Source organism: Leptinotarsa decemlineata, unplaced genomic scaffold (assembly GCF_025532065.1).
Source record: "Leptinotarsa decemlineata unplaced genomic scaffold, Ldec_3_MD MMD2_tig00026369_RagTag_RagTag, whole genome shotgun sequence".
Lineage (NCBI taxonomy): Eukaryota > Metazoa > Arthropoda > Insecta > Coleoptera > Chrysomelidae > Leptinotarsa > Leptinotarsa decemlineata.
Window position 1 is genome coordinate 2,937,613 of NW_027412709.1, and position 23,009 is coordinate 2,960,621.

The 23,009-nt window shown below is 33.3% G+C and overlaps 1 long non-coding RNA gene across 1 annotated transcript; it reads left to right on the forward strand.

Annotated features, from left to right (window-relative positions):
- The first annotated feature begins 985 nt into the window (after window positions 1–985).
- Window positions 986–3,773, forward strand: LOC111507987 (uncharacterized). Its single transcript, XR_012468043.1, has 3 exons — window positions 986–1,633; window positions 3,085–3,232; window positions 3,286–3,773. It is a non-coding gene; the product is annotated as an uncharacterized lncRNA (long non-coding RNA).
- Window positions 3,774–23,009: the final 19,236 nt, after the last annotated feature.

The window sequence follows — 23,009 nt, forward strand, 5'->3', positions numbered from 1 at the left end:
GCCTCAGGAGCTACAGAGGAAGAAAGAGTATGAGTCTCAATTCCATAGATACTGATGAAAAAATAAAATGAAATGAAAACGACTCTAATATGAACAATTTGGAAAATACTAAAAACCAAGACCGATATTTTCAGCAGTTGATTAAAGTCTTTCATAAAAGATAATATTGAATTTTTTTAGGAAATATTTTTGCTTTTGAATGGTCCTAGAATGCTCGCAAATCAGTTGATCAAAAATTCTGAACAATTGCTTCACGAATACTTCATATTAACTAATATCTCTGTTCAGTTTGTTTTCTAATGATTGAAATGATATTACTTGAAAGATTTCAGTTAGCATTGGTAGGGGTCAGGAAATACTTCATTGCTTTAATTTTAAGTGAGTTGGATTTCAGAACCATTATCAATAATTGAGCTTTATGTACAGGTTGTCAAAACTGGAAATCGACTTGAGAATTCTCATTTCTTACGCGTTTCCTAGACCATATCGAAATTAATAGAGCTCTTCCTACATTTGAAAAGCTGTAAATAGTAAAATTCTCTCCTGCAATACGCCATCCTTGGGATCGACAGTATGAATGTAAACTAGACTCCCTGAATGTTGCAAAATCAAGCTTCTTCATCGACCACCGAATGAGATCGATCGGCATTTCCAATTTGCGTAAAGCAGCAATGTAGATCACTTCGATCATTGCTGCTTCACTTTTGATGATGTCTGTCGCAGTAGAACTCGAAATATCGGGCCTTAAAAAATGAGAGGGCTAAGAAACTCGGAAACCACAAATTAAAAATATTATAGTAGTTTCTGAAACTACCAAATGAGTACCTTCAGAAATTCTGTAATGAAAGTTGACAAATAGTATCATTGATTTTTTAAAGAAGTGCAGCAAGTCCAAAATCTTTAATTGTCACAAAAATAACCAACAACAATTATACTTAGAAAATAAAGCTTCGATTCCGACACTAACTACTCTACTAATATTTATTATTTGTTCTCACGGTCTACACAATAATAGTTTGCTTCCGATGGAAAGTGTCCACTTTCACTGTCGACCATTGTTTAATGTTTTCCCACTTGATGAATGTATCATACAACCCAACAATTGCAAATTTAAAATTGTTCTTGTGAAAATTTCAACACTGAATCGCAATGCTCTGTTGTTATATATCATATGAAGTGATTATAAAGTGATCTTTCAATTACTGGTAACTTTTCCAAAGTGTCCCGCCCTACCCGAGTTCTACACCCTTGGTATTAATCACCGTACCAACCGGGATTTAATAGGCTTCTCGACATGACATATGCTCAGATGTGGTTAGTGATCCATGAGGGGTAATACTAACTTTTGAGTATCTCCCTTGTGAACTAATATGCCGCTTATCACACCCTAGTGGTAGTCAAATCAACTCGACCATACGCAGTTATAGGGGTCCCTATAAAAATAGAGAATACTTGAATTTTAATTGACGAATTCATCGAGCAAATGTAGGAAATTGGCGATAAGGGATGGGGTGTGTAGATATTCGTTATGTGTTTGTATAAAGGGGTGAAATGAGTGATAAATACTGTCGGTAAACGAACGAGACCATTTGGTTTTTTATAAATGGCCCTAGAGAACATGAAATATGATCAGGTAAACATAAATGCAGAAATATAATACTAAAGCTGTTTCGTTCAAATCCGGTGACTTCAACTTTCAACAAATCTATATAGCGTTATGACCCTACTACACATTCAATTGTCCAAAAAGTAAATATTACCATGTGTGGTTATAAATCACAGAGGTTTCAGATCGATTGACATTCAAACTCAGTGAATTCACAAGTTGTTCTCGTGATTGGGCCAAATATTTTCTTTTCATGAGCCGCATTTCATAATTTTGCATATCGAAAAAAGAGTTTGAAAAATTATACGAATACTTATCTTAACGTTTCGGAATTGAAAAAATCTAAAGATACTCGCGGATTTTCTTCGCTGGTTCGCTTTATTTCCAAACGTCCTCGACAGATGTCAAAGGAGTCTTGAAATATTAAGTTTTGAAATTCGAAATATGACAATGTGTCTGAAACAACAGTTCTCCATCAAAGTTTGGTGCAGATATGATGTTTTTGGTATTTCGAATAAAAGCCATAATGAGCCTATTTCCTGAGAATAGTACAGCGAACGTGTCACAAGTAGGGACAAACATAAACTATTCACATGTAAAACAGTGTTATTTACGTAATATTAATTCATTATTTAAAAATAAAAATCTGATATAAAAAATTATTTTGTGCTAGTATAATGCCAACAAAGCATTGCCGGAAAAAAACATGTCTTTTATACCATTTATAAAACCTCATATTGATGAGGTTAGATGTAAGAAATGGATACATGCTTCTAGGAGAGTGGATTTAACAGTGCAAAAAGTAAATAAATATTCATATGTATGCTCTAAACATGAAATAAACAGTAAATTTCTCATAGTTAATTTCTATTGATTAGAATGAGATATAAAACCTCAATCGTTTATTAAATCATATTCATTTATTATATTTGATTAAATTTATTTCATTACCATCTATATTTGATTCATATTTCACTCGGAAATAAATCTGAAATTCATAATTATTTTCAAATTCATGTATTACAGTTTGAATCTACCGCTACTCTTTTACGAGAGTCTGTATACTAACCTGTCTATCAATTCACTTTTTTCCAGTTACTTTTAAATTACGGCATGCAAGCCAACGTTTTAATGTCACAACATTGTTATCCATTACAGTTGCAAATTTTAGTTTTGCTCCAGGAACATCTTCTTCTGTTAAAAGCATTCTTTTTTATATGTTTAGGCAGTGTTTGTCCCTATTGAACTACTAGCGCTGCTAGTGAGTGATTTTTCGTACTTCAGGAAAAAGGTTCATTCTCTAATTTGAGTTACATTAGCGAATAGAAACCAACAATAAAATTTTAATAGAGATTGAACACAATAGTCAACTTCCTTTCCTTAACCCTGCAGTATCCGTTCACGGTCTATGATACCAGCACTGAAGGAAATTTAGTAAAGCATTTTTAACGCATGCATGAAATTATCTTCTGTTTCAGTACCTTCCTAAATCTATCTAATAAAGTCCAGCACGTAATTTGAAGTTGATTCTTGTACATTTGTGTATGCATTTTCGATTTCACGGACCGAAGCGGGTATTGAAGCCACTTTTATTTATATTTTGCAAAGGAACAATTTTTGACAAAAGTAAGTTTTTTTTATTATTTAGACTTGTTATGTTTTATTGAAACATTTTACAGTCATGGGTGACAATGAGGGAGCAGGCATGCCTAGAAAAGATGATGCAAGAATTTATGATGGAGGAGAATGGGGACAGCGTTATCTATGATGATAGACAATCGTCTGAAAAGGAAGATTTAGTGAAAACGAGAGAAATGGATACCGATACTGAACAGGAAGTTTCCGATAGTGCTGATGGTGAAAACGAAAGTGATGATGGTGAAGAAGAAAATAAATGTTTCATTATGTATGAAGAGATAAGATAACAAAGAAGAGAAAAAATGTACCACCAAAAACTGTACGAACCATATCTGAAAATAAAGTTACTCGCCTACCACAAGATTACCTACAAGATCACTCAAGGAACCATTAGAAATTTGGAAATATTTTGTAAATGAGCAAATCTTGTTATTGATAGTATATGTTGGGATTACTTAGTTTGAATAGGTTACTGGGAGACCAATTTGCAGTATATATCAATAAACCACTATAACTAGTTTTACTAGCAAATAATTTTATTCAACAGGGCACCTTTATACACATAACAATGTGTAATGTATATATATATATATATATATATATATATATATATATATATATATATATATATATATATATATAAATCGGTTCAATTTGTGAGATTGCAGCCACTAGCTGGGCTGTTACAAAGAAAACTCTTTGTTATATGTCAAGCTTTCGGTATATTTCACACCTTCGTCAGGACAACTACAATAATAAGATTATATATCTTGTAAAAAATATATAAATATGGAGAACTTACTAACGTGAGAACCATTTTATATTTTATTCTCACGTTAGTAAGTTCTCCATATTTATATATTTTTTACAAGATATATAATCTTATTATTGTAGTTGTCCTGACGAAGGTGTGAAATATACCGAAAGCTTGACATATAACAAAGAGTTTTCTTTGTAACAGCCCAGCTATTGACCGCAACCTCACAAATTGAGTCACTAATTATTCTGTTATATATATATATATATATATATATATATATATATATATATATATGATGTGTTGTTCTTCCGGGTGTTCATCCGTTGTGTACTATTCGATAGTCGACGTTTCGCCATCATCTCAGATGGCATTATCAAGACGAGTTACTGCTTCGCTTCGAGAGGTGTAACTGTTACACCTCTCGAAGCGAAGCAGTAACTCGTCTTGATAATGGCATCTGAGATGATGGCGAAACGTCGACTATCGAATAGTACACAACGGATGAACACCCGGAAGAACAACACATCATATTCTACCATCCGTGAAAACCTACATTATAATATACATTGTAATATACATTGATATATATATATATATATATATATATATATATATATATATATATATATATATATATATATATATATATATATATATCATCCGTAATACTATAATTACAGAAAATGTTCTTCCACTTAACCCTGAAAAAAAAAGAAAAAGAATAAAAAATAAAACTGAGATTGTAATATATAATGATATTATAATATAAATACGAACAAACACCTTACCTAAAGAGATTGGTTTACCTATTCCTTACAGGATATCAATAATTTACTTTGATTTCAATCAAACAAATAGTCTTTATATTTAGTTTTGAAATTTGTGAAATTTAATTGTTCGAGGGAGTTGGGAACACAATTATAGGTTCGTTCCAACCTTGAGTCACCAACAGATTTCCAACAGTTAGTAAATTGTTGTAAACGCGCATGTCTGTTAAATATTGGTTTCTGATCAATTTGAAATTTCTGATTGGAACAGCTGATAGTTCAACTGACGTTTGGAATGGAATTTCAGCATAACCTTTAAAAATAAATCTAATCAAGTGTATCTCTGGAGAGTAAAAGGAGGTTATTTTATTTACCAATCAACATGGAACAGGGAGGTAAGTAGGTCACCACAATAATTAATTTGTGTAATTAAAGATGTTCATATTTTAGGTTCACTTAAAGAATTCTCAATTTTGCCTGCTCCAGCAGTGGTTAACACAGAACAATCAACATTACACCCATTCCAGCCCTGACTACAAAAAAAACGTGAACATGAATTTGTTGCTAATTGGAGTAGCGACCAGACAAAAGTAATGTTAGATCTTTATAAAAAATATCGTCCAAAGGTTGGGAGTTTTGAAATCAAGAATTTAAAAAGACTATAGGAAGTTATTGCTGCAGAAATTAATGAGATTCTTAAATCTAACTACAGTTCAAGTCATGTGGAAAATAGGTGGAGATTTGTTTAAATATCACCTTAGAGCAATTAAGAAGAGATAGGAAAGAATATCATAAAGAGAGAATAGAAGTTGAAAAACAGAAGTTAGAAGTTCAAAAGCAGAAAGTAGTCTTAATGAAGGAAAGAAATGATCTGTTAAGAGAAAGAAATGAGCTCCTGAAAAGAGACTCTACCTAACTTTATAAATCCATTTTGTGGAATTTTTTACCAAAGAATTGTGATTTAATTTTAGTATTTATTATTTAGTTTATGTTCCTGGAATATAATACTTTTCATCCATTAAACAGATAGGGATCTTAGACTTTAAGGAAATGAATGAGCTCCTAAAAAGAGACAAATTGTTGATTTTTTTATCAAAGAATTGTGATTTAATTTTAGTATTTATTATTTAGTTCATGTTCGTGTTTATGGGAGTATTATCGACACTGATATCGATTTATCTGTTTATGAATATTACTGGAGTTTTTCCCAACACTAAATCGTTATTTTTAACACCTCGACACGTGTTTCGATCACCAAGTGATCATCTTCAAAAAGATACCTGTCTACCCAATAGTTACACCAACCCAACGTTTGTATATATTCTAAAAGTTTTATACTCTCAATTAGTATGAAATTTGTTCAATAAATAAATAAGTATAATGTTTTGAAAAATACATTCTTGAATTTTTGATTGATCATAGTCTGGTCAGCATTTTTTCGCGAGTTGTGTTTCAACATACCAAATTTCATATAAATTACTCTTTATCGATTAAACTATTGGGATCATTTTTAACTCAGATTTCAAAATAAAATAGTTATTGAAAAAAATATAGTTACACTCGTTCCACTTATTTTTCTTCAGAAATTTCGAAGTTAAGTGACTCTGTCTCAGGTAATTCCATATTCTAGGGCAATCCCAATCAAAAGAATCAAATGAGTATTTACAATGTTGATACATCTATAGAAGTATTGCTATAAAAGTGAATTGCAAATTTACTATTTATACATATCATATTGATAAATGAAGGATGTAGCCGTTACTACGTGGTAGAAAATCACAATGAAGGAAAGAGAATTAAAACTTTCTATGTTTTTTACCACTTTTATTTGTATAAGTTTGAAATTGTCCTAATAGGACGAAACTGCAGTAACGTTAGTTACAAATAAATGTGGTAAAAAACATAGAAAGTTTTAATTCTCTTTTCCACATATCATATTGTTTAGTAATTTTATTTCATAAGCAAATATATGGTACTTCCTCATTATGAGTATAACTCTCTATCGTAAAAATGAATTTCAAATTCATAAATATTTTACGCAGTAAATAGTAAGTTCCATATTTCCAGAACACTAAATATTTTCAAAAGAAAATTATTAGTGGAGAGAAAGTCTTTCTACTTCTCTATCTTTGAACAAAAAATGTAGAAACTTCCAAAGGAAGGAAGAAAGCAGACGCATATTGGAGGAAACAGCTATTTCGAAACAGTTACTTTTATATAAACATTGAACTTCAGGAAAGAAATAGTACTTTCGAAACAACTACTTATATATGAACATTGAAATTATACAAAAAAACTTTTTCCTATTCAGTTTGTACTTCAAACATTCGGTATGGAACTGATCAGATATCTTTCACAGGATTACTAAACAATTTCACTTAGATGGACCAATGTCATTTCCAATGTCGGACATCACCAGTCATCACCCGAATACTAACAATCGAAACTTCGTGAAGTAACTTGGTTTGAATTTTTTTTATTTCATTAATTTCTCTAATTTTTTAATCAATCTCATTTTTATTTATTTTCACTCTGTGGTCATTTTTATCTTGTATTGACTGTTTTATTCGTTTTATTATATTTTCATTTCACGTTATATTGCTTAATGTAATTGATATTTTAGCTATTCATTCTAATTTTATTTGTTATTCATAGATTTCGAATCATATCAGAACCATATTAGACAACGGAAGTTCAAACTAGTAAAATTCACAGCGAACATCGATGTTTTGGAATTAGAAACTTGTCTCATTGCCTCTTCAGCAACAAACTGAAACATGGATGTCCACCAAGAGAATGACAGTTTTTCATGTGAGTGAAATTTTACTTCTTTCATACACTATATTGTGTAGCAATCCTATGAATTATATCTGATTCAATTCCATAAAAAAATGTTTGGAATACAAACTCAATTAAATAAAGTATTTTTGTATAATTCAGTACTTCTAATGCACTGTTTGGAACCTTTGGTGTAGTAATGACTGGAGTTTTATCCCAACACCAAACCGTTATTTTGAAACTTCGACACGTGATTGAATTTGTAATTCAGTGTTCATATACACATTTTTTTAATTTTTATTTATTCACAATCACCCGCATAAACCTGTTGTTATTAGCGGCGGAGTATGTCTACTACAAATCCATAGGTAGTAGTTACAATTTCCTAATGAGGTTCAAAGCAGTTAAAAAGCATATCATATTCTTCACTTGATGTCGTTCTAGAGCTTCTTTCAAATCTTAAGGTATATTGTAGTTGTTTCTATCTATTTGAAACATCGGACATTTCGTTATGATGTGTTTAACTGTAAGTGGCATATCACAAATTTGATAATGTGGTTCCTCTCCTCGAGATATCAGGTATTCATGAGTAAGTCATATTCTGAGTCGAGTCACAATCACTTGTTCTCTTCTCGTCAGAGTTCCATGATCTCACAGTCCTACCGCTGTTTTGATTTCTTTGGGTTAGGAATATGTATTTTGTCATTTTTTATTCCAGAAATCCCTCAGCAAACTTTTTATATATGATTTCAAACATGTGTAGAAAGTGAGCTGTGAGTCTTCCTGGTTCGGGTTTATTATTGCCTCACGTGCGCTTCGGTCAACTGTTTCGTTGCCTCCTATTCCTATATGGGAGGTCTAGATCCTTCTGGTCGGAAGCTGAAGCTGTTAATTAGAGCTATACAAAATCTACAATTCCACCACTAATACCAGCGGATGGTGCAATTACAACAACAGCCATAGAAAAAGCAAATCTACTAGCTGAATAATTTGCGTCCCACTCCACAGTCGATTTTCTGGGAAAGACACCGCCCACTATTCCCACACTAGAATCCACAATGCCGGAAATTACTTCTCGACAGCGTATAGTCAGGCGAGTTTTGAACCAGCTCAATTTCAACAAGGCATCTGGCCCTGATGAAGTATTTTGCAAACTTTTCAACCTGTCTTACAAGAAAGAGGTTTTTCCTCCTCGTTGGAAGATTGTTTGCGTTTAGCCTATTCCCAAAAAGGGCAAGAAAAAATCTTCCAAATAACTATAGATCAGTCGCTTTGCTATCAGTGATATCAAAAATCATGGAGAGTCGTAGACCACCATATTCTCAAATATTTATAAGGATTCAACATCAATATGACTTTCGGAAACAAACATCAACAGGCGACCTTCTATCGTATGTCATCCATATTTGGAATAACGCAATCCAGAAACATGGTGAATCAAGAGCTGTGACGCTTGGTATTTCTAAGGCCTTTGACTGTGTGTGGCATGAGTGTTTGCATGAGGGGTTGCTATGGCTTGTCGGATCATTTCTGTGTATGGCTCTTCAGCTTCCTGAAAGAAGTTCCCTGTAAGTGACCATCGATGGATATATCTCGAATACTTTCACCATCAACGCTGGTGTTTTATTTTATATCAACGACTGGAAAAAACCAAGAATCCAATATATTGCTTTGCCGACAACAGCACATCTTCATCGGCAGCAGGAGGTTGCATATCTTAATGAGGATCTAGAAGTGACTTCGAATTGGGTTGAAAGTAACCAGGTTCAATTCAATGCCACAAATACCCAGGCATCGCTTTTCTCCAAGAAGATGAATATCTCCGAGCCAGATATAATAATGTCAGGTCAGACAATTCTGCTTCGATAAGTTTTTTGGGGCTTAGAACGGACACCAATATGTCTTGGCACAATTATGTTGCAAAGGCTGTTTCTCAAAAGCTTGTAACACTGTTCCGTACCAGAAAACTGTACACACATCAGCAACTTTTGATTCTTTATAAAGCTCAGGTCAGACCTTCTTTAGAGTATTGTTCTCGTGTATGAAGCTCTGCCCCCAAACATACCCTGAAGTTGCTGGATTCCATCCGGAAAAGAGCCATCCGCCTGATTGGAGACGCGAATATCACGTGCAACCTTCGTAGCCTGGAACATCGAATGAAGGTTACAGATTTGTCTTCCTTCTATAGATCCTTTCATAGGAGGTGTTCAAATTACTTGGCACATTTAATTCCCCCAAGAGCGGTACATATCAGAAATACGCAATGGACTGTGGCTGCTCATCGTTTTGACGTTCAACTCAGTACACCTCGAACTTTCCTATTTAAGAACTCTTTCATCTGGAAAACTGCGTTCTTGTGGAATAAACTTCCTGGGAACGTTTTTCCAAATGGATTTAATACCCAGCGATTCAAATCGAATGTGAATCACTACATTCACACAGGCAGCGCTTTGAGAGCGCCTTGAGGCGCTTTATCCTTTAAAAAAAAGGGGATCCAAAGTAAGGCAACTTGATTATTCAAAATTTGCAAATTATTTGATAATTTTATCGATTGGATGCCTCAATTAAATGAAAGAATTTGTTTAAGTATATTTATTTCGTGTAATTCAATGTTTATATGAAAGTAGCTGTTTCGAGAGTTTGTGTCTGAAAGTTATTTCTTTGCATGATCAACACATCTTTGTATAGAGTTAACTTTTGTTAACTTTCTTTGTTTCTTTCCTTTCTTTGGAAGTAGAATACCAAAACCTTCCTTTCCCAAAAAGTATTCCATCTAAAAATATACCCCATCAATTTAAAATCATTATTGTAATACAAGAAACATAACCGAGACACTATATTTACGTTTCCTGATTCCTGAATAACTTATGTTTTGAACAGTGGTATCAGTTATAGGATACCATTCGGACCTCCATTGTCTAATATAATAAAAATTGATTTGAAATCCCTAAAAAAAATTTAAAAAAATAACAATTTTATTAAACGAAAAACCTGAAGTTACAAAGAAATAACATACAAGCCAACAACCAAAAAAATAGAAAATTGAAATATTAATGAAAGCTGAAAATTAAAAAATAATATTAACAAAAAATGAAAAATAAAAATTAAAAGATTCCAAACCAAACTTTTATTAATATTTCAATTTTCTATTTTTTTGGATTGTTTGGCTTGTATGTTATTTCTTTATAATTTCAGTTTTTTTGTTTAATAAAATTATTATTTTCGGTTGATATTTTTTAATTTTCTTAATTTTTTTCAGGAATTCCAAATCAATTTATCTTATATTAGAAAATGGAAGTCCGAACTGATGAAATACACCACGAAACATTGTCAACCACCTTCAAACATCATTGATGTGTGTCGGAAAGAAAAGGTCAAAGTGTACCCTTTTGGATACGAATAGAGGCCATTTTTAGAGTTTGGGAATCAGTTCCTTTCATCACCTGAAGGGGCCAACTTGGTTTATGAAACGCGCGTCGAGAAGATTATTGCTGTTCGGGTGTTTGAGAAATGTGTTAGCTAATACGCCTTACTGAACGAAACACTTATGATTTCATATATTTCATTTTTGGCCTATAAATTGTTATTTCATTTCATAAATATTTAAGGAGCGCGCTAATTTGCTAATTGAATTGACTATTTGGTTAATTAAACTTCATTTTATGAAATAATTTGAATCATGTGTGGAGAATGCCACAATGAAGATTTCCAAAATTGGTCTTAAGTAAATCAGAGGAGAAAAGAGGGCCGAGGAAGACTTAATATAAGATCGACAAAAATAATATGTGTGATTTATAACTAGTATACTGAGGATAGCCCATGATTTCAATTGTTGAAATCTAAGAAGTGGTGAAATTTTTCTACCTTAACTCTTGTCCATAAAAACTGAACACCAAAATAATATTAACGTCGACATAATAGCCAAACCATGATAGCATAATTAATTAAAAGGCTTGAAAAATCTGATCACCATTTTTTAAACGAAATGAACTGGAAAATTGAGACCAGCATTAAATGTTATGGTGATTACGAGAGAGTGGAATTTGTAAATATTACTATTACGCACTGCAGTAGTTAATGAATGGAACGAAACACGTCTAGGAGTGCCTCTGTGGATAGGAATTAATATTTTACATACAGAGTGTGAAATTCTGAAACGAAACTGATGTTTACAGTTTCATGGTTACCGGTAGTCATATCGACGAGCTGTTACATAAAGAAAATTACATCAAATTTCTGGTATTTGATTCACTCAATATAGAATTTTTGTGGTAACTGTGAATCATTTTAACTGAAAAAAAATATGAATCATATGTCTGAAAATAAAAAGACAGTTTTGTAACCTGCTTTACAAGATAGTCCACAAAATGGTTTAGACTTTCACGGCTGAGGTTTTCAGTGTCATTTCTTTTCGAGTTTGAAAGCCGTGGATTTTTGGAATTTCTTCCTGACATTTCGATGGCGCGAGTGGCTAGCTTCTTCAGAGGTTTAACCATCATGGCGAAACGTCAGGAAGAAATTCCAAAAATCCACGGCTTTCAAACTCGAAAAGCAATGACACTGAAGATAGTCCATTTGGAAATGTTGTTATCGTTCAAAAAAACTTTCACTTCCACCAGTCGGCTGGTGAAACGTGCCTCAAAAAGACTGTTGCAGTTCTGGTGTTTGAAAACAGGTCTTGTTTTGGATTGATTCTACGTCAGTGGTTCCAGTTCTACCTTTCAGTTAATGAAAATGCTTACAATATCCCAGAACATCAATTGATTCGAATAAACTTTCAATTCGTGAATGGAGAGATTTTTGTTGTTACGACAAACATGTAACGGTAAGTTTTAGATCCACCTAGTAAAACAATTAATACGCACCGTAATCCCAATCAGAAGATACTGCTTCAAATTTTAATAATGCGGTAGCTATCTTGTCAAATTCAAATTTGTATGTCTGTTACAGCTAGGCTATTATTTTGTTATATCTCAGGATAAATCAATGATACCTTTCTGGTTATTAGTACCCCCAATGTAGATTGTAGGTATACAGGGTACTACCGTGCTCTAAAATTCATATTGATCATTCAAATTTTTTGTTGACTATATTCCGGCATTCAGTTGGAATGTAGTTTTTTTTCATTTCTCTAGTAGGGCGTGTCTCTAGGAACACATATGTTTTTTCATGGAATTATGCCCTGTCGATGTTAGGTAGCCCTGCCTGGTCCTAACAAAGGGCTCACTGCCAAACCGATAAAAGAATCCCTGACCAAATGCCAGTCTCCCATCTGGACGAAAGTCAAACCCTTTTGTCCAACTTCTTGGAAACTGTCGAATTTCTTAGCCCATAAAAATATATGACGGAATTGGCCAATACTTGACGAAAGTCCATAACTTATTCAAGTAACACTTTATTGTGAGATTGCCACTGGACAGTTAAGCTTCTGAAGACGCTAGAGGAAGCCATTGTATAGTTAAACACGTGTTGCAGTTTTGTGAACGGTCTACTGAAAATATCACACTGAAGTGTTACTTGAATACCCATAAAAATTCCTCATTTTCCTCATCAGTTAACAGATGATCCCATTCTGAAATTTTCATTCCATGAATCGCATAGTTCGAAAATGAGTATTGGACTACCACTCTCATTCCCATTGGAAAATTTATTTATATGCCCTCTGAGGATTAATGCCTAAGTTCTTTACTTTGTTGAAATAATGTCCATTTTTACTGGCTTGGTTATAGTATTTTGTATTAAAGTTTGCCGTTTCACTCTCTTCGGAGGAAAAAGTACTTCATGTGAGTAACATCTAATTTTCAAAAACGGCGTCACCATTTTGAACTTTCGATTTGAGTATTAGTTTTTCTCTAATTATAAGACCTGTCGTTTATTTAATGATTCTCTCTGTATGGTTAATTATCATCATACTTTATGTTGGAGATTCACCAGGAAAAAAGGAGATATTTTCCAACCGACTGTCCATTTTCTTTATTTTGATTGTATATATAATGATACCTGAATTCGTTTGATTTTCCTAGCTTATGGTAAACCTAATTTTTTTAATTCCGCTCATGTGAAAATACTTACACTGATAGAATTCAATTTGATGATAAAAGATTATATTTCGTTTCGAAATTTCCTCTATATTAATGTAATTAATATTGTCAATTCTGTTTGTGATTATTTTAATAATAATAGAGATAATTCGCAATGAACATTTAAACGATTTCTACACTCTTTTCATGCTGCGTTTTGCTCAATTTCATTTTCATACCACATAATAATAATAATAATTTATTTTCCATCAGACAATACAAAAATGTTATAGGATTCGTCATAAGACGAATAGACATTCCGTAAATGAATAAATAAATAAAGACTTCCTTAAAAATAAAAAAAATTATGACAAATGACTTTGTGTATACACATTACAACTTATACAGGTTCGATAACATTTCGTTTTTGTAAGTATTCTTCAACGAAGTAGAAGCCTTCAACCAACAGATTGTTCAGACCTTTTTTTTAAAGTGTATATTGTTTTACATATTTTCATATCATTTGGAATCGAATTAAATACTCTGGGAGCCATTGATTTATTTGAATTGTAGTGAATTTTCGTATTACGATGAAATATATAAAATCTTTTTTTTGTCGAGTATTGATGTTGTATTTTGAAATAACTACTATAAAACTGCTACTGTTCGTGTAACCATATAAAGCGGTTCCAAATATAAATAGGGGTGGTAAGGTTAAAACCCTCAAAACTATAAGGGATTTGAAGTGGTACTTACCTGAGAGAAAGCGTTTGATGGGCTTTTGTGCTATGAACGCAGCAGATGATCTCTCTGTTTAAAATCTGTTTTTCCATTAATCAGCTGTCGCCCCCATACGAACGACAACTCTCAGAAGTTGAGAAACTTGTGCGAGCTAAGGACTAACGAGGTCTTACCTTTCAACGTGTGAATCCTAACACGGTTGCAGAATCATCTCAGTTTCAACCAGATAAATTCTCTCGGGAAAAATATCTGGTCGAGGCAGGAATCGAACCCACGGTCTTCCGATCGTGAGTCGGGCGCACTACCACCGCGGCCAATTCCACAATGATGAACTAGATAATTCTCAAAGCCGCACTCCGTATCGCAGTTTCGACCCAATCTGAGCAGAATATCATCTGTCCATAACAATGATTAAACAATGTTCACATTTTTTTATTCTAGACACTTTTCGCCTACCTTCATTGATAGTGAAGCTACGGCAATGAAGTTACGGTGTTAGCAAAACGTGTCTAGAATTGAAAAAAATTGTTAAAGTTTAATTATCATCGGTAGTAAAGCTACAGTGTTAGGGAAACGCGTCTAGATTAAAAAAATATTCTTTAATTTTTATCATGTATAATAACAGTAGTAACAGGTTAATCCATTCATAATAATATAATCTCATCAGTTGATCATGAGGAAGAATTTCGGATTCCTCTTCTTTTCTTTTTTTGGGGGACAGAACACAAGCACTACAGGATAATCCTTAAGGCGCTCTGAGAGCGGTGCCTGTGCGAAAGTAGCGATTCACGTTGAATTTAAATTGCTGGAAATTATAAATACATTTGAAAAAACGTTCTCAGAAAGTTCATTCCACATACACGCAATTCTCCAAATGAAAGAGTTCTTGAGCAGCTACAGTCCGCACGTCGCGTATTTCTGATATGTACCGCTCTTGGTGGAATTAAATATGCCAAGTCACTTGAACACCTCTTGTTAAAGTATCTATAAAAGAGAGACAAATATCCAACCTTTCTTCGATGTTCAGACTATCAAGATTGCAAGTGATGTTCGAGTCTCCAATCAGGCGGATGGCACTTTTCTGGATAGAATCCAGCAGCTTCAGGGTATGCTTAGAAGCGGACCTAAACTGATAAGAGAAGAAATCGACTTTGGATATCAGTATTCAGCAACGGTTGTTCCAGGTACGACAATCATATGAAGGCCCAAAAACTTGACTTCTTAAATATTTTTCACGTAAATGGCATCTCCAGAGAAATATTTATTGCAGGACAATTTTTAGTCTGTCATGAAATCGCACAGAATTTGTTTTATTTCGATATTTAAATTCAATTGGTTGGCATTGAATCAGTCTACCAAATGGGAAACACATTCCTCTGATATATTATCAGACTTATTTGAAACTATGAGAGATGTATCATCTGCATACATAGTGAATGCAGATTGGACCGGTGATTTATCTACGTCATTAATATAAATAATGAATGATATGAGGCCCAGCACAGAGCCTTGAGAAACTCCAATTGTGACCTGTTTCTTCGGAGAATTGATGTCATTGATCGCTACATATTAACTTTTTGAGATAAGGAAACTGCATAGCCACTGGTGGGATATATCCCCAATTCCGCATTTGTGTATCTTCCCAGCATCGATAAAGTCTACCACCATCTTCTCATATTAGCAATGAGCTACTGTCGAAGTAGACTTATTATCTACAAATCCATGTTGGTTGACTGAGAAAATTTTGTTCTTTTCACAAAATGATGTGGGCATATGAATATTCAAATATTTCGAAGAAACTGGAATCAACTGTGATAGGTCGATAATTTATCAGGAGCCTTTAATCGCCATTTTTATTCATAGGTTCTTTTCTGTCTTGATTATATCTGGAAATATTCCCTTCGAAAGATAAATTTACTATTTCAATTTATTCAGTAAGAGATGGTATAATTCTGTTAGAGAATACGGAATAAGTAACAATGAATCCCTAGGAGACAAAGAAGATATCAGATAGTTTTCAAAGTTAAAGAGAGGTATTTTTGAACAATATCGCACGGGATATATTAAAAATATTGATTGAAAGACTGATATTTTGGGTTTAGTTGAACTTGTGTTTTTTTAGACAGAATATTTACCAGTCTGAATGATCCATTTCATTGTGAAAAAAACGTTTTTTGTTAAGGTGACATGACTCTCATGTTTTTGTTTATTTGTTTATACAAATGTTGGAAGAGTGGGTTTTCTAGTTGCAATCTATACATTTCTTCGAGATATTGACTGGATTTTTTCAAATCATCCGTACACTATTCAAAAATTATTGTTTTTTGCTTTTTCCCTATTTCTAATTCGTGATTTTTATCGGTTCTAACTGATTGATCGGTAGCAATACTGGTCGCTGAAGAAAAAAGTTTTTTGTGAACAAATTTATCCAATTTGAAAATGTAATTTTTTTTAACTGCCAGATTGCCACACTGATTAAAAAAATAACAACATTTGATTCAAAGGAATTATACACGAACATTGAATATTTTTTTCACAAAAATAGAATCTTTATTTTTTCAAAGCGATTGGTTCATTTTTTCATTGACAAATAATTAAAATTTAGTGATTGCTTTCAAAAAATCCGTAAAATATTTTATATCGGATCTAAATGGATTTTTTTATATCCAAAGGAGTACCTACTGCAAAAAGAAGCAAAATTCTACATCACCAATTAGTTGAAAGAATGAATTCAATGTTTTTACAAATTTCAAGTTTTATCGAACTGAAGGTATGGTGGTACTTTCATTAATATTTACTAGAAGAGAGTCTAAAGCTTTGAACACTCCTTAGGATTTTATGGTACGGTGAAAAAGCTGGATTTTGATCATTAGGAAATTTTACAGTACATGACTTAATTTTTCCACCCTTCGCCTTGGAAACTATAAATTCATGTTTGGGAACTATCCAAAGAATAGTCAATTTTATTATTTTCTACATCAACTTCAGCGGAGGCAGAGATTTCAATCAGAGTCTCGTCATTGCAAGAGTTATTGAAACACGCAAGTATAGAGAGTAGATAAATACTTCGTCTGATATTTGTGATATATACGTGTTTCAATACAATTTACATTGAGTTTCATGTTTACTCAATGATAGGTATGTATAAGAGTGAAAATTAATCATTTGTTATTACTAGGTATACATGCCTTTTGCTCTGGATCCAAAGCTAGTGGCTATTTATATCGATAGAATATTTTGGGTTCTGACGTCAACCTCATTGATTTCCACCACAATTGATGATTTTTTTACCACTGAAGTGAATGGTTTTATAGATGGTTGTGATTCTATTTTTATTTTCTTGCGAAAGATATGCAGTTCATTTGGTAACACAACACAACAAAGTTTTTGTTTCGGGGTTGAAATTAGATGATTTTAATGTATTTCCACGTGTTAAAACCGAAAGTGACCATAAAAATTATATATTAGCTCTTGTTTTCAAGATATAGTATCATTATATTATATATATGTATATTGAGTTTTCAACAAATGAAATATTTCATCACCAACAGTTGGTACACATGTTTGTTTACATAACACCCCTCTCATCAGCTGTTCTTAAGTAGTAAACATAACCTATGTGAGTTTGTCAATTGTACGCACGTGGTTGCTATTGAAATTATCGTGTGAAGTTGATTTTTAAATTAATTTAAGTGCTGATCTGAAATGCCTCGAAAGTGTGTGAATTCTGTCGATAGCTTTTGCTATATATGTGGTGAAATAACATTTAAGGCTCAGAAACGTAAAATGACACCTATCGTTAAGACAGCCTATGAACATCATTTTGGTGTGAAAGTTGGGGACCAAGATAAATCATGGGCTCCTCATATATGTTGTAATTCTTGTTCCGTCATATTGCGAGAGTGGCTGAAAAATAAAAACCGGGCAATGGCTTTTGCAGTACCTATGGTTTGGCGTGAGCCTACCAATCATACAGATGACTGTTTTTTCTGCTTAACTCCTCCCATTAAGCAAGGTTCATCTATGAAGAAAAGAGGAACGGTTAAATACCCTAATCTCCCATCTGCTCTTCGGCCTGTACCACACTCAGACAATTTGCCAGTCCCTTCTCCACCCCAAAACTATGAAATTTTAGAGGAAGGTGATGAAGACTGTTTAGAAGGAACAACCCATCCTTCTACATCCTATGACCCTGATTTTGAGGTAAGCGATAGGTCTAGTGATCCGCACAGAATTAGTCAAGCAGAGTTGAGTGTCCTTATAAGAGATCTTCGCTTGTCTAAGGAAAAGGCTGAGCTGTTAGGGTCAAGACTACAACAGTGGAATCTTCTAAAACATGATGTGAAAATATCTCAGTAGAGACAGTGTCAAAAAGATTTGCTTCCTTTTTTTGAGAAAAAAGAAAACCTCGTAGTTTGTTCTGATGTTAATGGTTTGATGGACTGCTTGAATTTGGATCACACTCCATCTGAATGGAGACTGTTTATAGACTCTTCAAAACTAAGCTTAAAAGCTGTACTTCTGCATAATGGAAATCAGCTACCCTCTATTCCTATAAGTCATGCAGTTCACATGAAGGAAACGTATATAAATATGAAAACACTTCTCCAATCAATCAAATATGTACAACACAAGTGGCACATCTGTGGTGATCTGAAAGTCATTGCTATACTCCTAGGAATGCAATTAGGGTTCACCAAGTACTGTTGTTTTTTGTGTCTGTGGGACAGTCGGGATAGAAAATCTCACTATAAAAAAATGAACTGGCCTACACGAGACCTAAACCCTAATGAGAAAAATGTAGTTTACGAGCCTCTTGTAGATCCTAAGGATGTTCTCCTTCCCCCATTACATATTAAGTTGGGACTAATGAAAAACTTTGTGAAGGCCATGGACCAGGAAGGACAACCTTTTAAGTACTTGAGAGCAAAGTTTCCCAGGTTGAGTGATGCTAAAGTCAAGGAAGGCATCTTTATTGGGCCTCAAATCCGTGAAATCGTAAATGATCCTGCTTTTGACATGATTTTAACAGGAAATGAAAAAAGAGCCTGGGAAGCCTTTAAGGGGGTTGTACATGGGTTTTTAGGTAACAAAAGAGATGATAACTTCACAGCATTGGTCAAAGAGCTTCTTCAAGCTTACCACCAACTTGGATGCAACATGTCCTTAAAAATTCATTTTCTTCACTCTCATCTTAATTTCTTCCCACAAAACTGTGGAGCTGTGAGTGACGAACATGGAGAAAGATTCCATCAAGACATTGCCTTACTGGAACAGAGATATCAGGGCCGTTGGAATGAAGCAATGCTTGCAGACTACTGCTGGTCTGTGTGTAGGGATGCTCCAGAAGTGTTTTATAAAAGACAAGCTAAACGACAGCGATCTTACAATGAATCGGATGGACTCAATTGAAATTTGGTGGTACAAACTTCTTTTATTTGTCAAAACACTAAGAATAATGTTTTTTTTTATTAATTTTGTACTTAAACTATTCTAAAAGAAACATAACAATATTGTTTTATGTACTTTCACTTTTCACGTATAATATAACTACTCTTTAAGATTAAGTACTGTGTATCTCAGAAACCAGAGCTAATAAAAATTTTTCATTGTTATTTTCGTTTTTATCACCCCAAAATTGGTAGAAATTGACTAATTTAGTGTAGAAAACATTCAAAAAATATTTTTTTGTTGTGTTGTGTAATTTAAGAACAGAGCTCAGACAAGTATTAAGAGGGATTGAGTTACCAATGAAGTTAATATAGGATCTTCTAACAGGGACTTTCGAACTTAGACAATTGATAACTGACGTTTTGTTGAAACTGCGTCTGTCAAATTAATTGTCATTTATTCAGTATGTTTTGCCAAATCACCATGAAATTGTTTTATCAATATGGGTATTCTGTTCGGACAACGTACCGCGCGCTTTGCCCATTTTAAGGCCACCATAATCGTCCTACCTAGAGGACGTAATTGGTCTTATCCACGAGGTGCATACTATACTTTTTCTACAACTGACCGTAGAAAGAAATAGTACCATATATTTGTTTGAGAAGATGGCTTTGGATAATAAACTCATTCAGCCAGTCAGTCAGAACTTAATTAAATGATTTAAAATTGGCACATTATACCACTATCCTCCGATAAATAATACTAATATATAATTATATTGTTTACATAAAAAAACTTCCAGCAGTAGGATTACTACACGCGTAGTATATACACGCGTAACCACTGAGCGACTCTAGCGATTGCAAATGGGATGTCTGATTGTGATTGAAAGAAGAAGTTGTTGATTCCCGGATATAACTGGATTCATTACCAACCCACTATGTAACTATGAAAAACTAATTGCCTTTCCAAGACGTATAAAGCTGCTGCACCGTATATGAAATTTATTATAAGAAATCAATACTTTTATGAAATTTGAATCGTCGCTAATAACCCTCGAGGTTGATGCGACATTAAATAAATGTATTAAAAAATAAATTACCAACCCATAAACTGTTAAACAATAAATTTACTGAAAATACGATTTTTATTTCGATTTTACAGAGAATTTGGAGAGAAAATTCAATGATTTTGGCTTTTGGACAATTGCATGTATTCATGAGATCATATTTATCAGAGTAAATTTTTCAGAGTGAAAAGGTACACGTGTATTCTAAATGACCCATTATCTACTTGCTGTCAAACAAGTAATGATTACTTTAAAATGGAGGGAGAAGAAAAAAGTAGGTAACCATAACAAGTGATTTTAATTTTGTGTCACCACTTCCAGCATACACAATATATTTCGAGATATTTTCAATAGGGCATAAAAGTTTGTTGAAAGACTTCTTTCAATTGTCTAGATGTATTAATCGCCATACCCTAATGCAGTTGAACAAGAGAGGTAGAACTATTGATATTTCGATATTTCTTTACTATGAGTTCATTTCAGATTCAACCCATGTATTCATCATTACAACCAGCGTACTTGTGAATATTACTAAAGTTCTTTCAGACACTCTGAATTTATACGAAATTATCATTTTTGTGTCACTCACGAACTTTAAAAAGTGGTACTGAAGTGTAGTGAATTGAAATTGAAATTTATCAGTCCGTATTTCGTCCTACATTCAGTCGTTGAGTATGTGAATTTCGATTTTTTTCAACATGAAGGTTGGCTACATATTAAAACAAATCTATTTCACCATTCTGTATAAACATATTCGTTACGAAATTCATTGAAACCTGAAAATAGTTGCCATTTCTTTTGCAAAAATATCTCGTGATGATCTCGTATCAAGAATGTCTTCCGGAATTCCTCGGCTCCTTCAGAACTTACATCTCGCCATTAATCAACATTTCTTGAATAAACAACCGTTTAAGGTTTTGAACAACTTTGCATTCGAGATTGAAATTAATTGCCAGACTCTGTGGTATTACAAAATCAAGTTCCGAGTTGAATAATTTCATTTTATCTTGATAACAACATTGTCGGGATGAGCCATCGTGAAAGGTTTGGTGTTTTTCAATATTTGTCTTTAATAGGGGACCGTCTGCCCGGTACTGATGATGTCCAACAGGCTGAAACAGCTGTGAATGATCGGAAAAGTACTCATCTATTTATCTTCATGAATAGAAGTTAGCAATCGATTGGAAAATATTTTCATCAAAGCTATTTTCGATAGACAAACAGGAAAACGAGTCCCTTTTCATTTCTTCATTGAATTACGTCTCCTTTTAGAATATTTTTTTCATTTTCATAAGTAAAATTAACATACTTTCTACCTAGACACTATAATCGTGTACATAAAACCATCGACAAAAATATTCCATAAAACTGCTTAGAAGATTTGGTTTTTATTTTTAAATTACCATCATGTGATATTTCGACCCCCTAACTCCCCACCCTTGATAGGTGGCATCCAAAACTTCAAAAATGTAAATTACCAATTTCCCTTGTGTACGGCAACTCTTTTGATACATTTTTCAAAACTAAATACAACAAAAATATTTCCAAATAATAATGTAGGCTCAATAATAGAAAAATGAGACTTAATGAACTTATTTTAAATTATTTAAGTAGAAGTCAAACTCATGAAGAAGTCCATATTTTTTTAAGCGGAACGCCAAAACAGTTCTCTAGTATCGTAATAATGAAAGAATGGTGGAAGAAAATGCAAGAAAATTAAATGAATTTCCACAGAGCATATTTTGTTTTTTTCAATTTATAAATTTGGAGTTGTCACCCTCAAGTGTGGAGCGGTGGGCAGTTTCGAAATACACCTGTACGAGTATTTTTCTGAAATATTTTTGTGAACGGTTTTTCAATTCATCCATCACTTTTGAGATTCACTGTATATGATAGACCCATGAAAATGAAAAAAAAACGTCTTTGATTATATTACCCGTTCGAAACGTTCAGACATAATCCTCAATGTGGAAACAATAATCCTATCCCATTATATGATAACATATACGAGTGTAACTGAAAATATTTTCGAAAATTGGGCGATTGAAGTTTTTTCAAGTACTCCTATATCAATATATCAGAATTAAGTTTCGCTTGGATTTCCGAAATCAACAATCTCCGTGTACGAGTGTCCCCGCTAAAAACGTTACTCGTTTCCTACTTTTGTTTATAAAGAATATATAGGAAGAAACCATGATTCGTTTTGTTACCTCGCCTTCTTCTCGTCACCTTGTCTTCG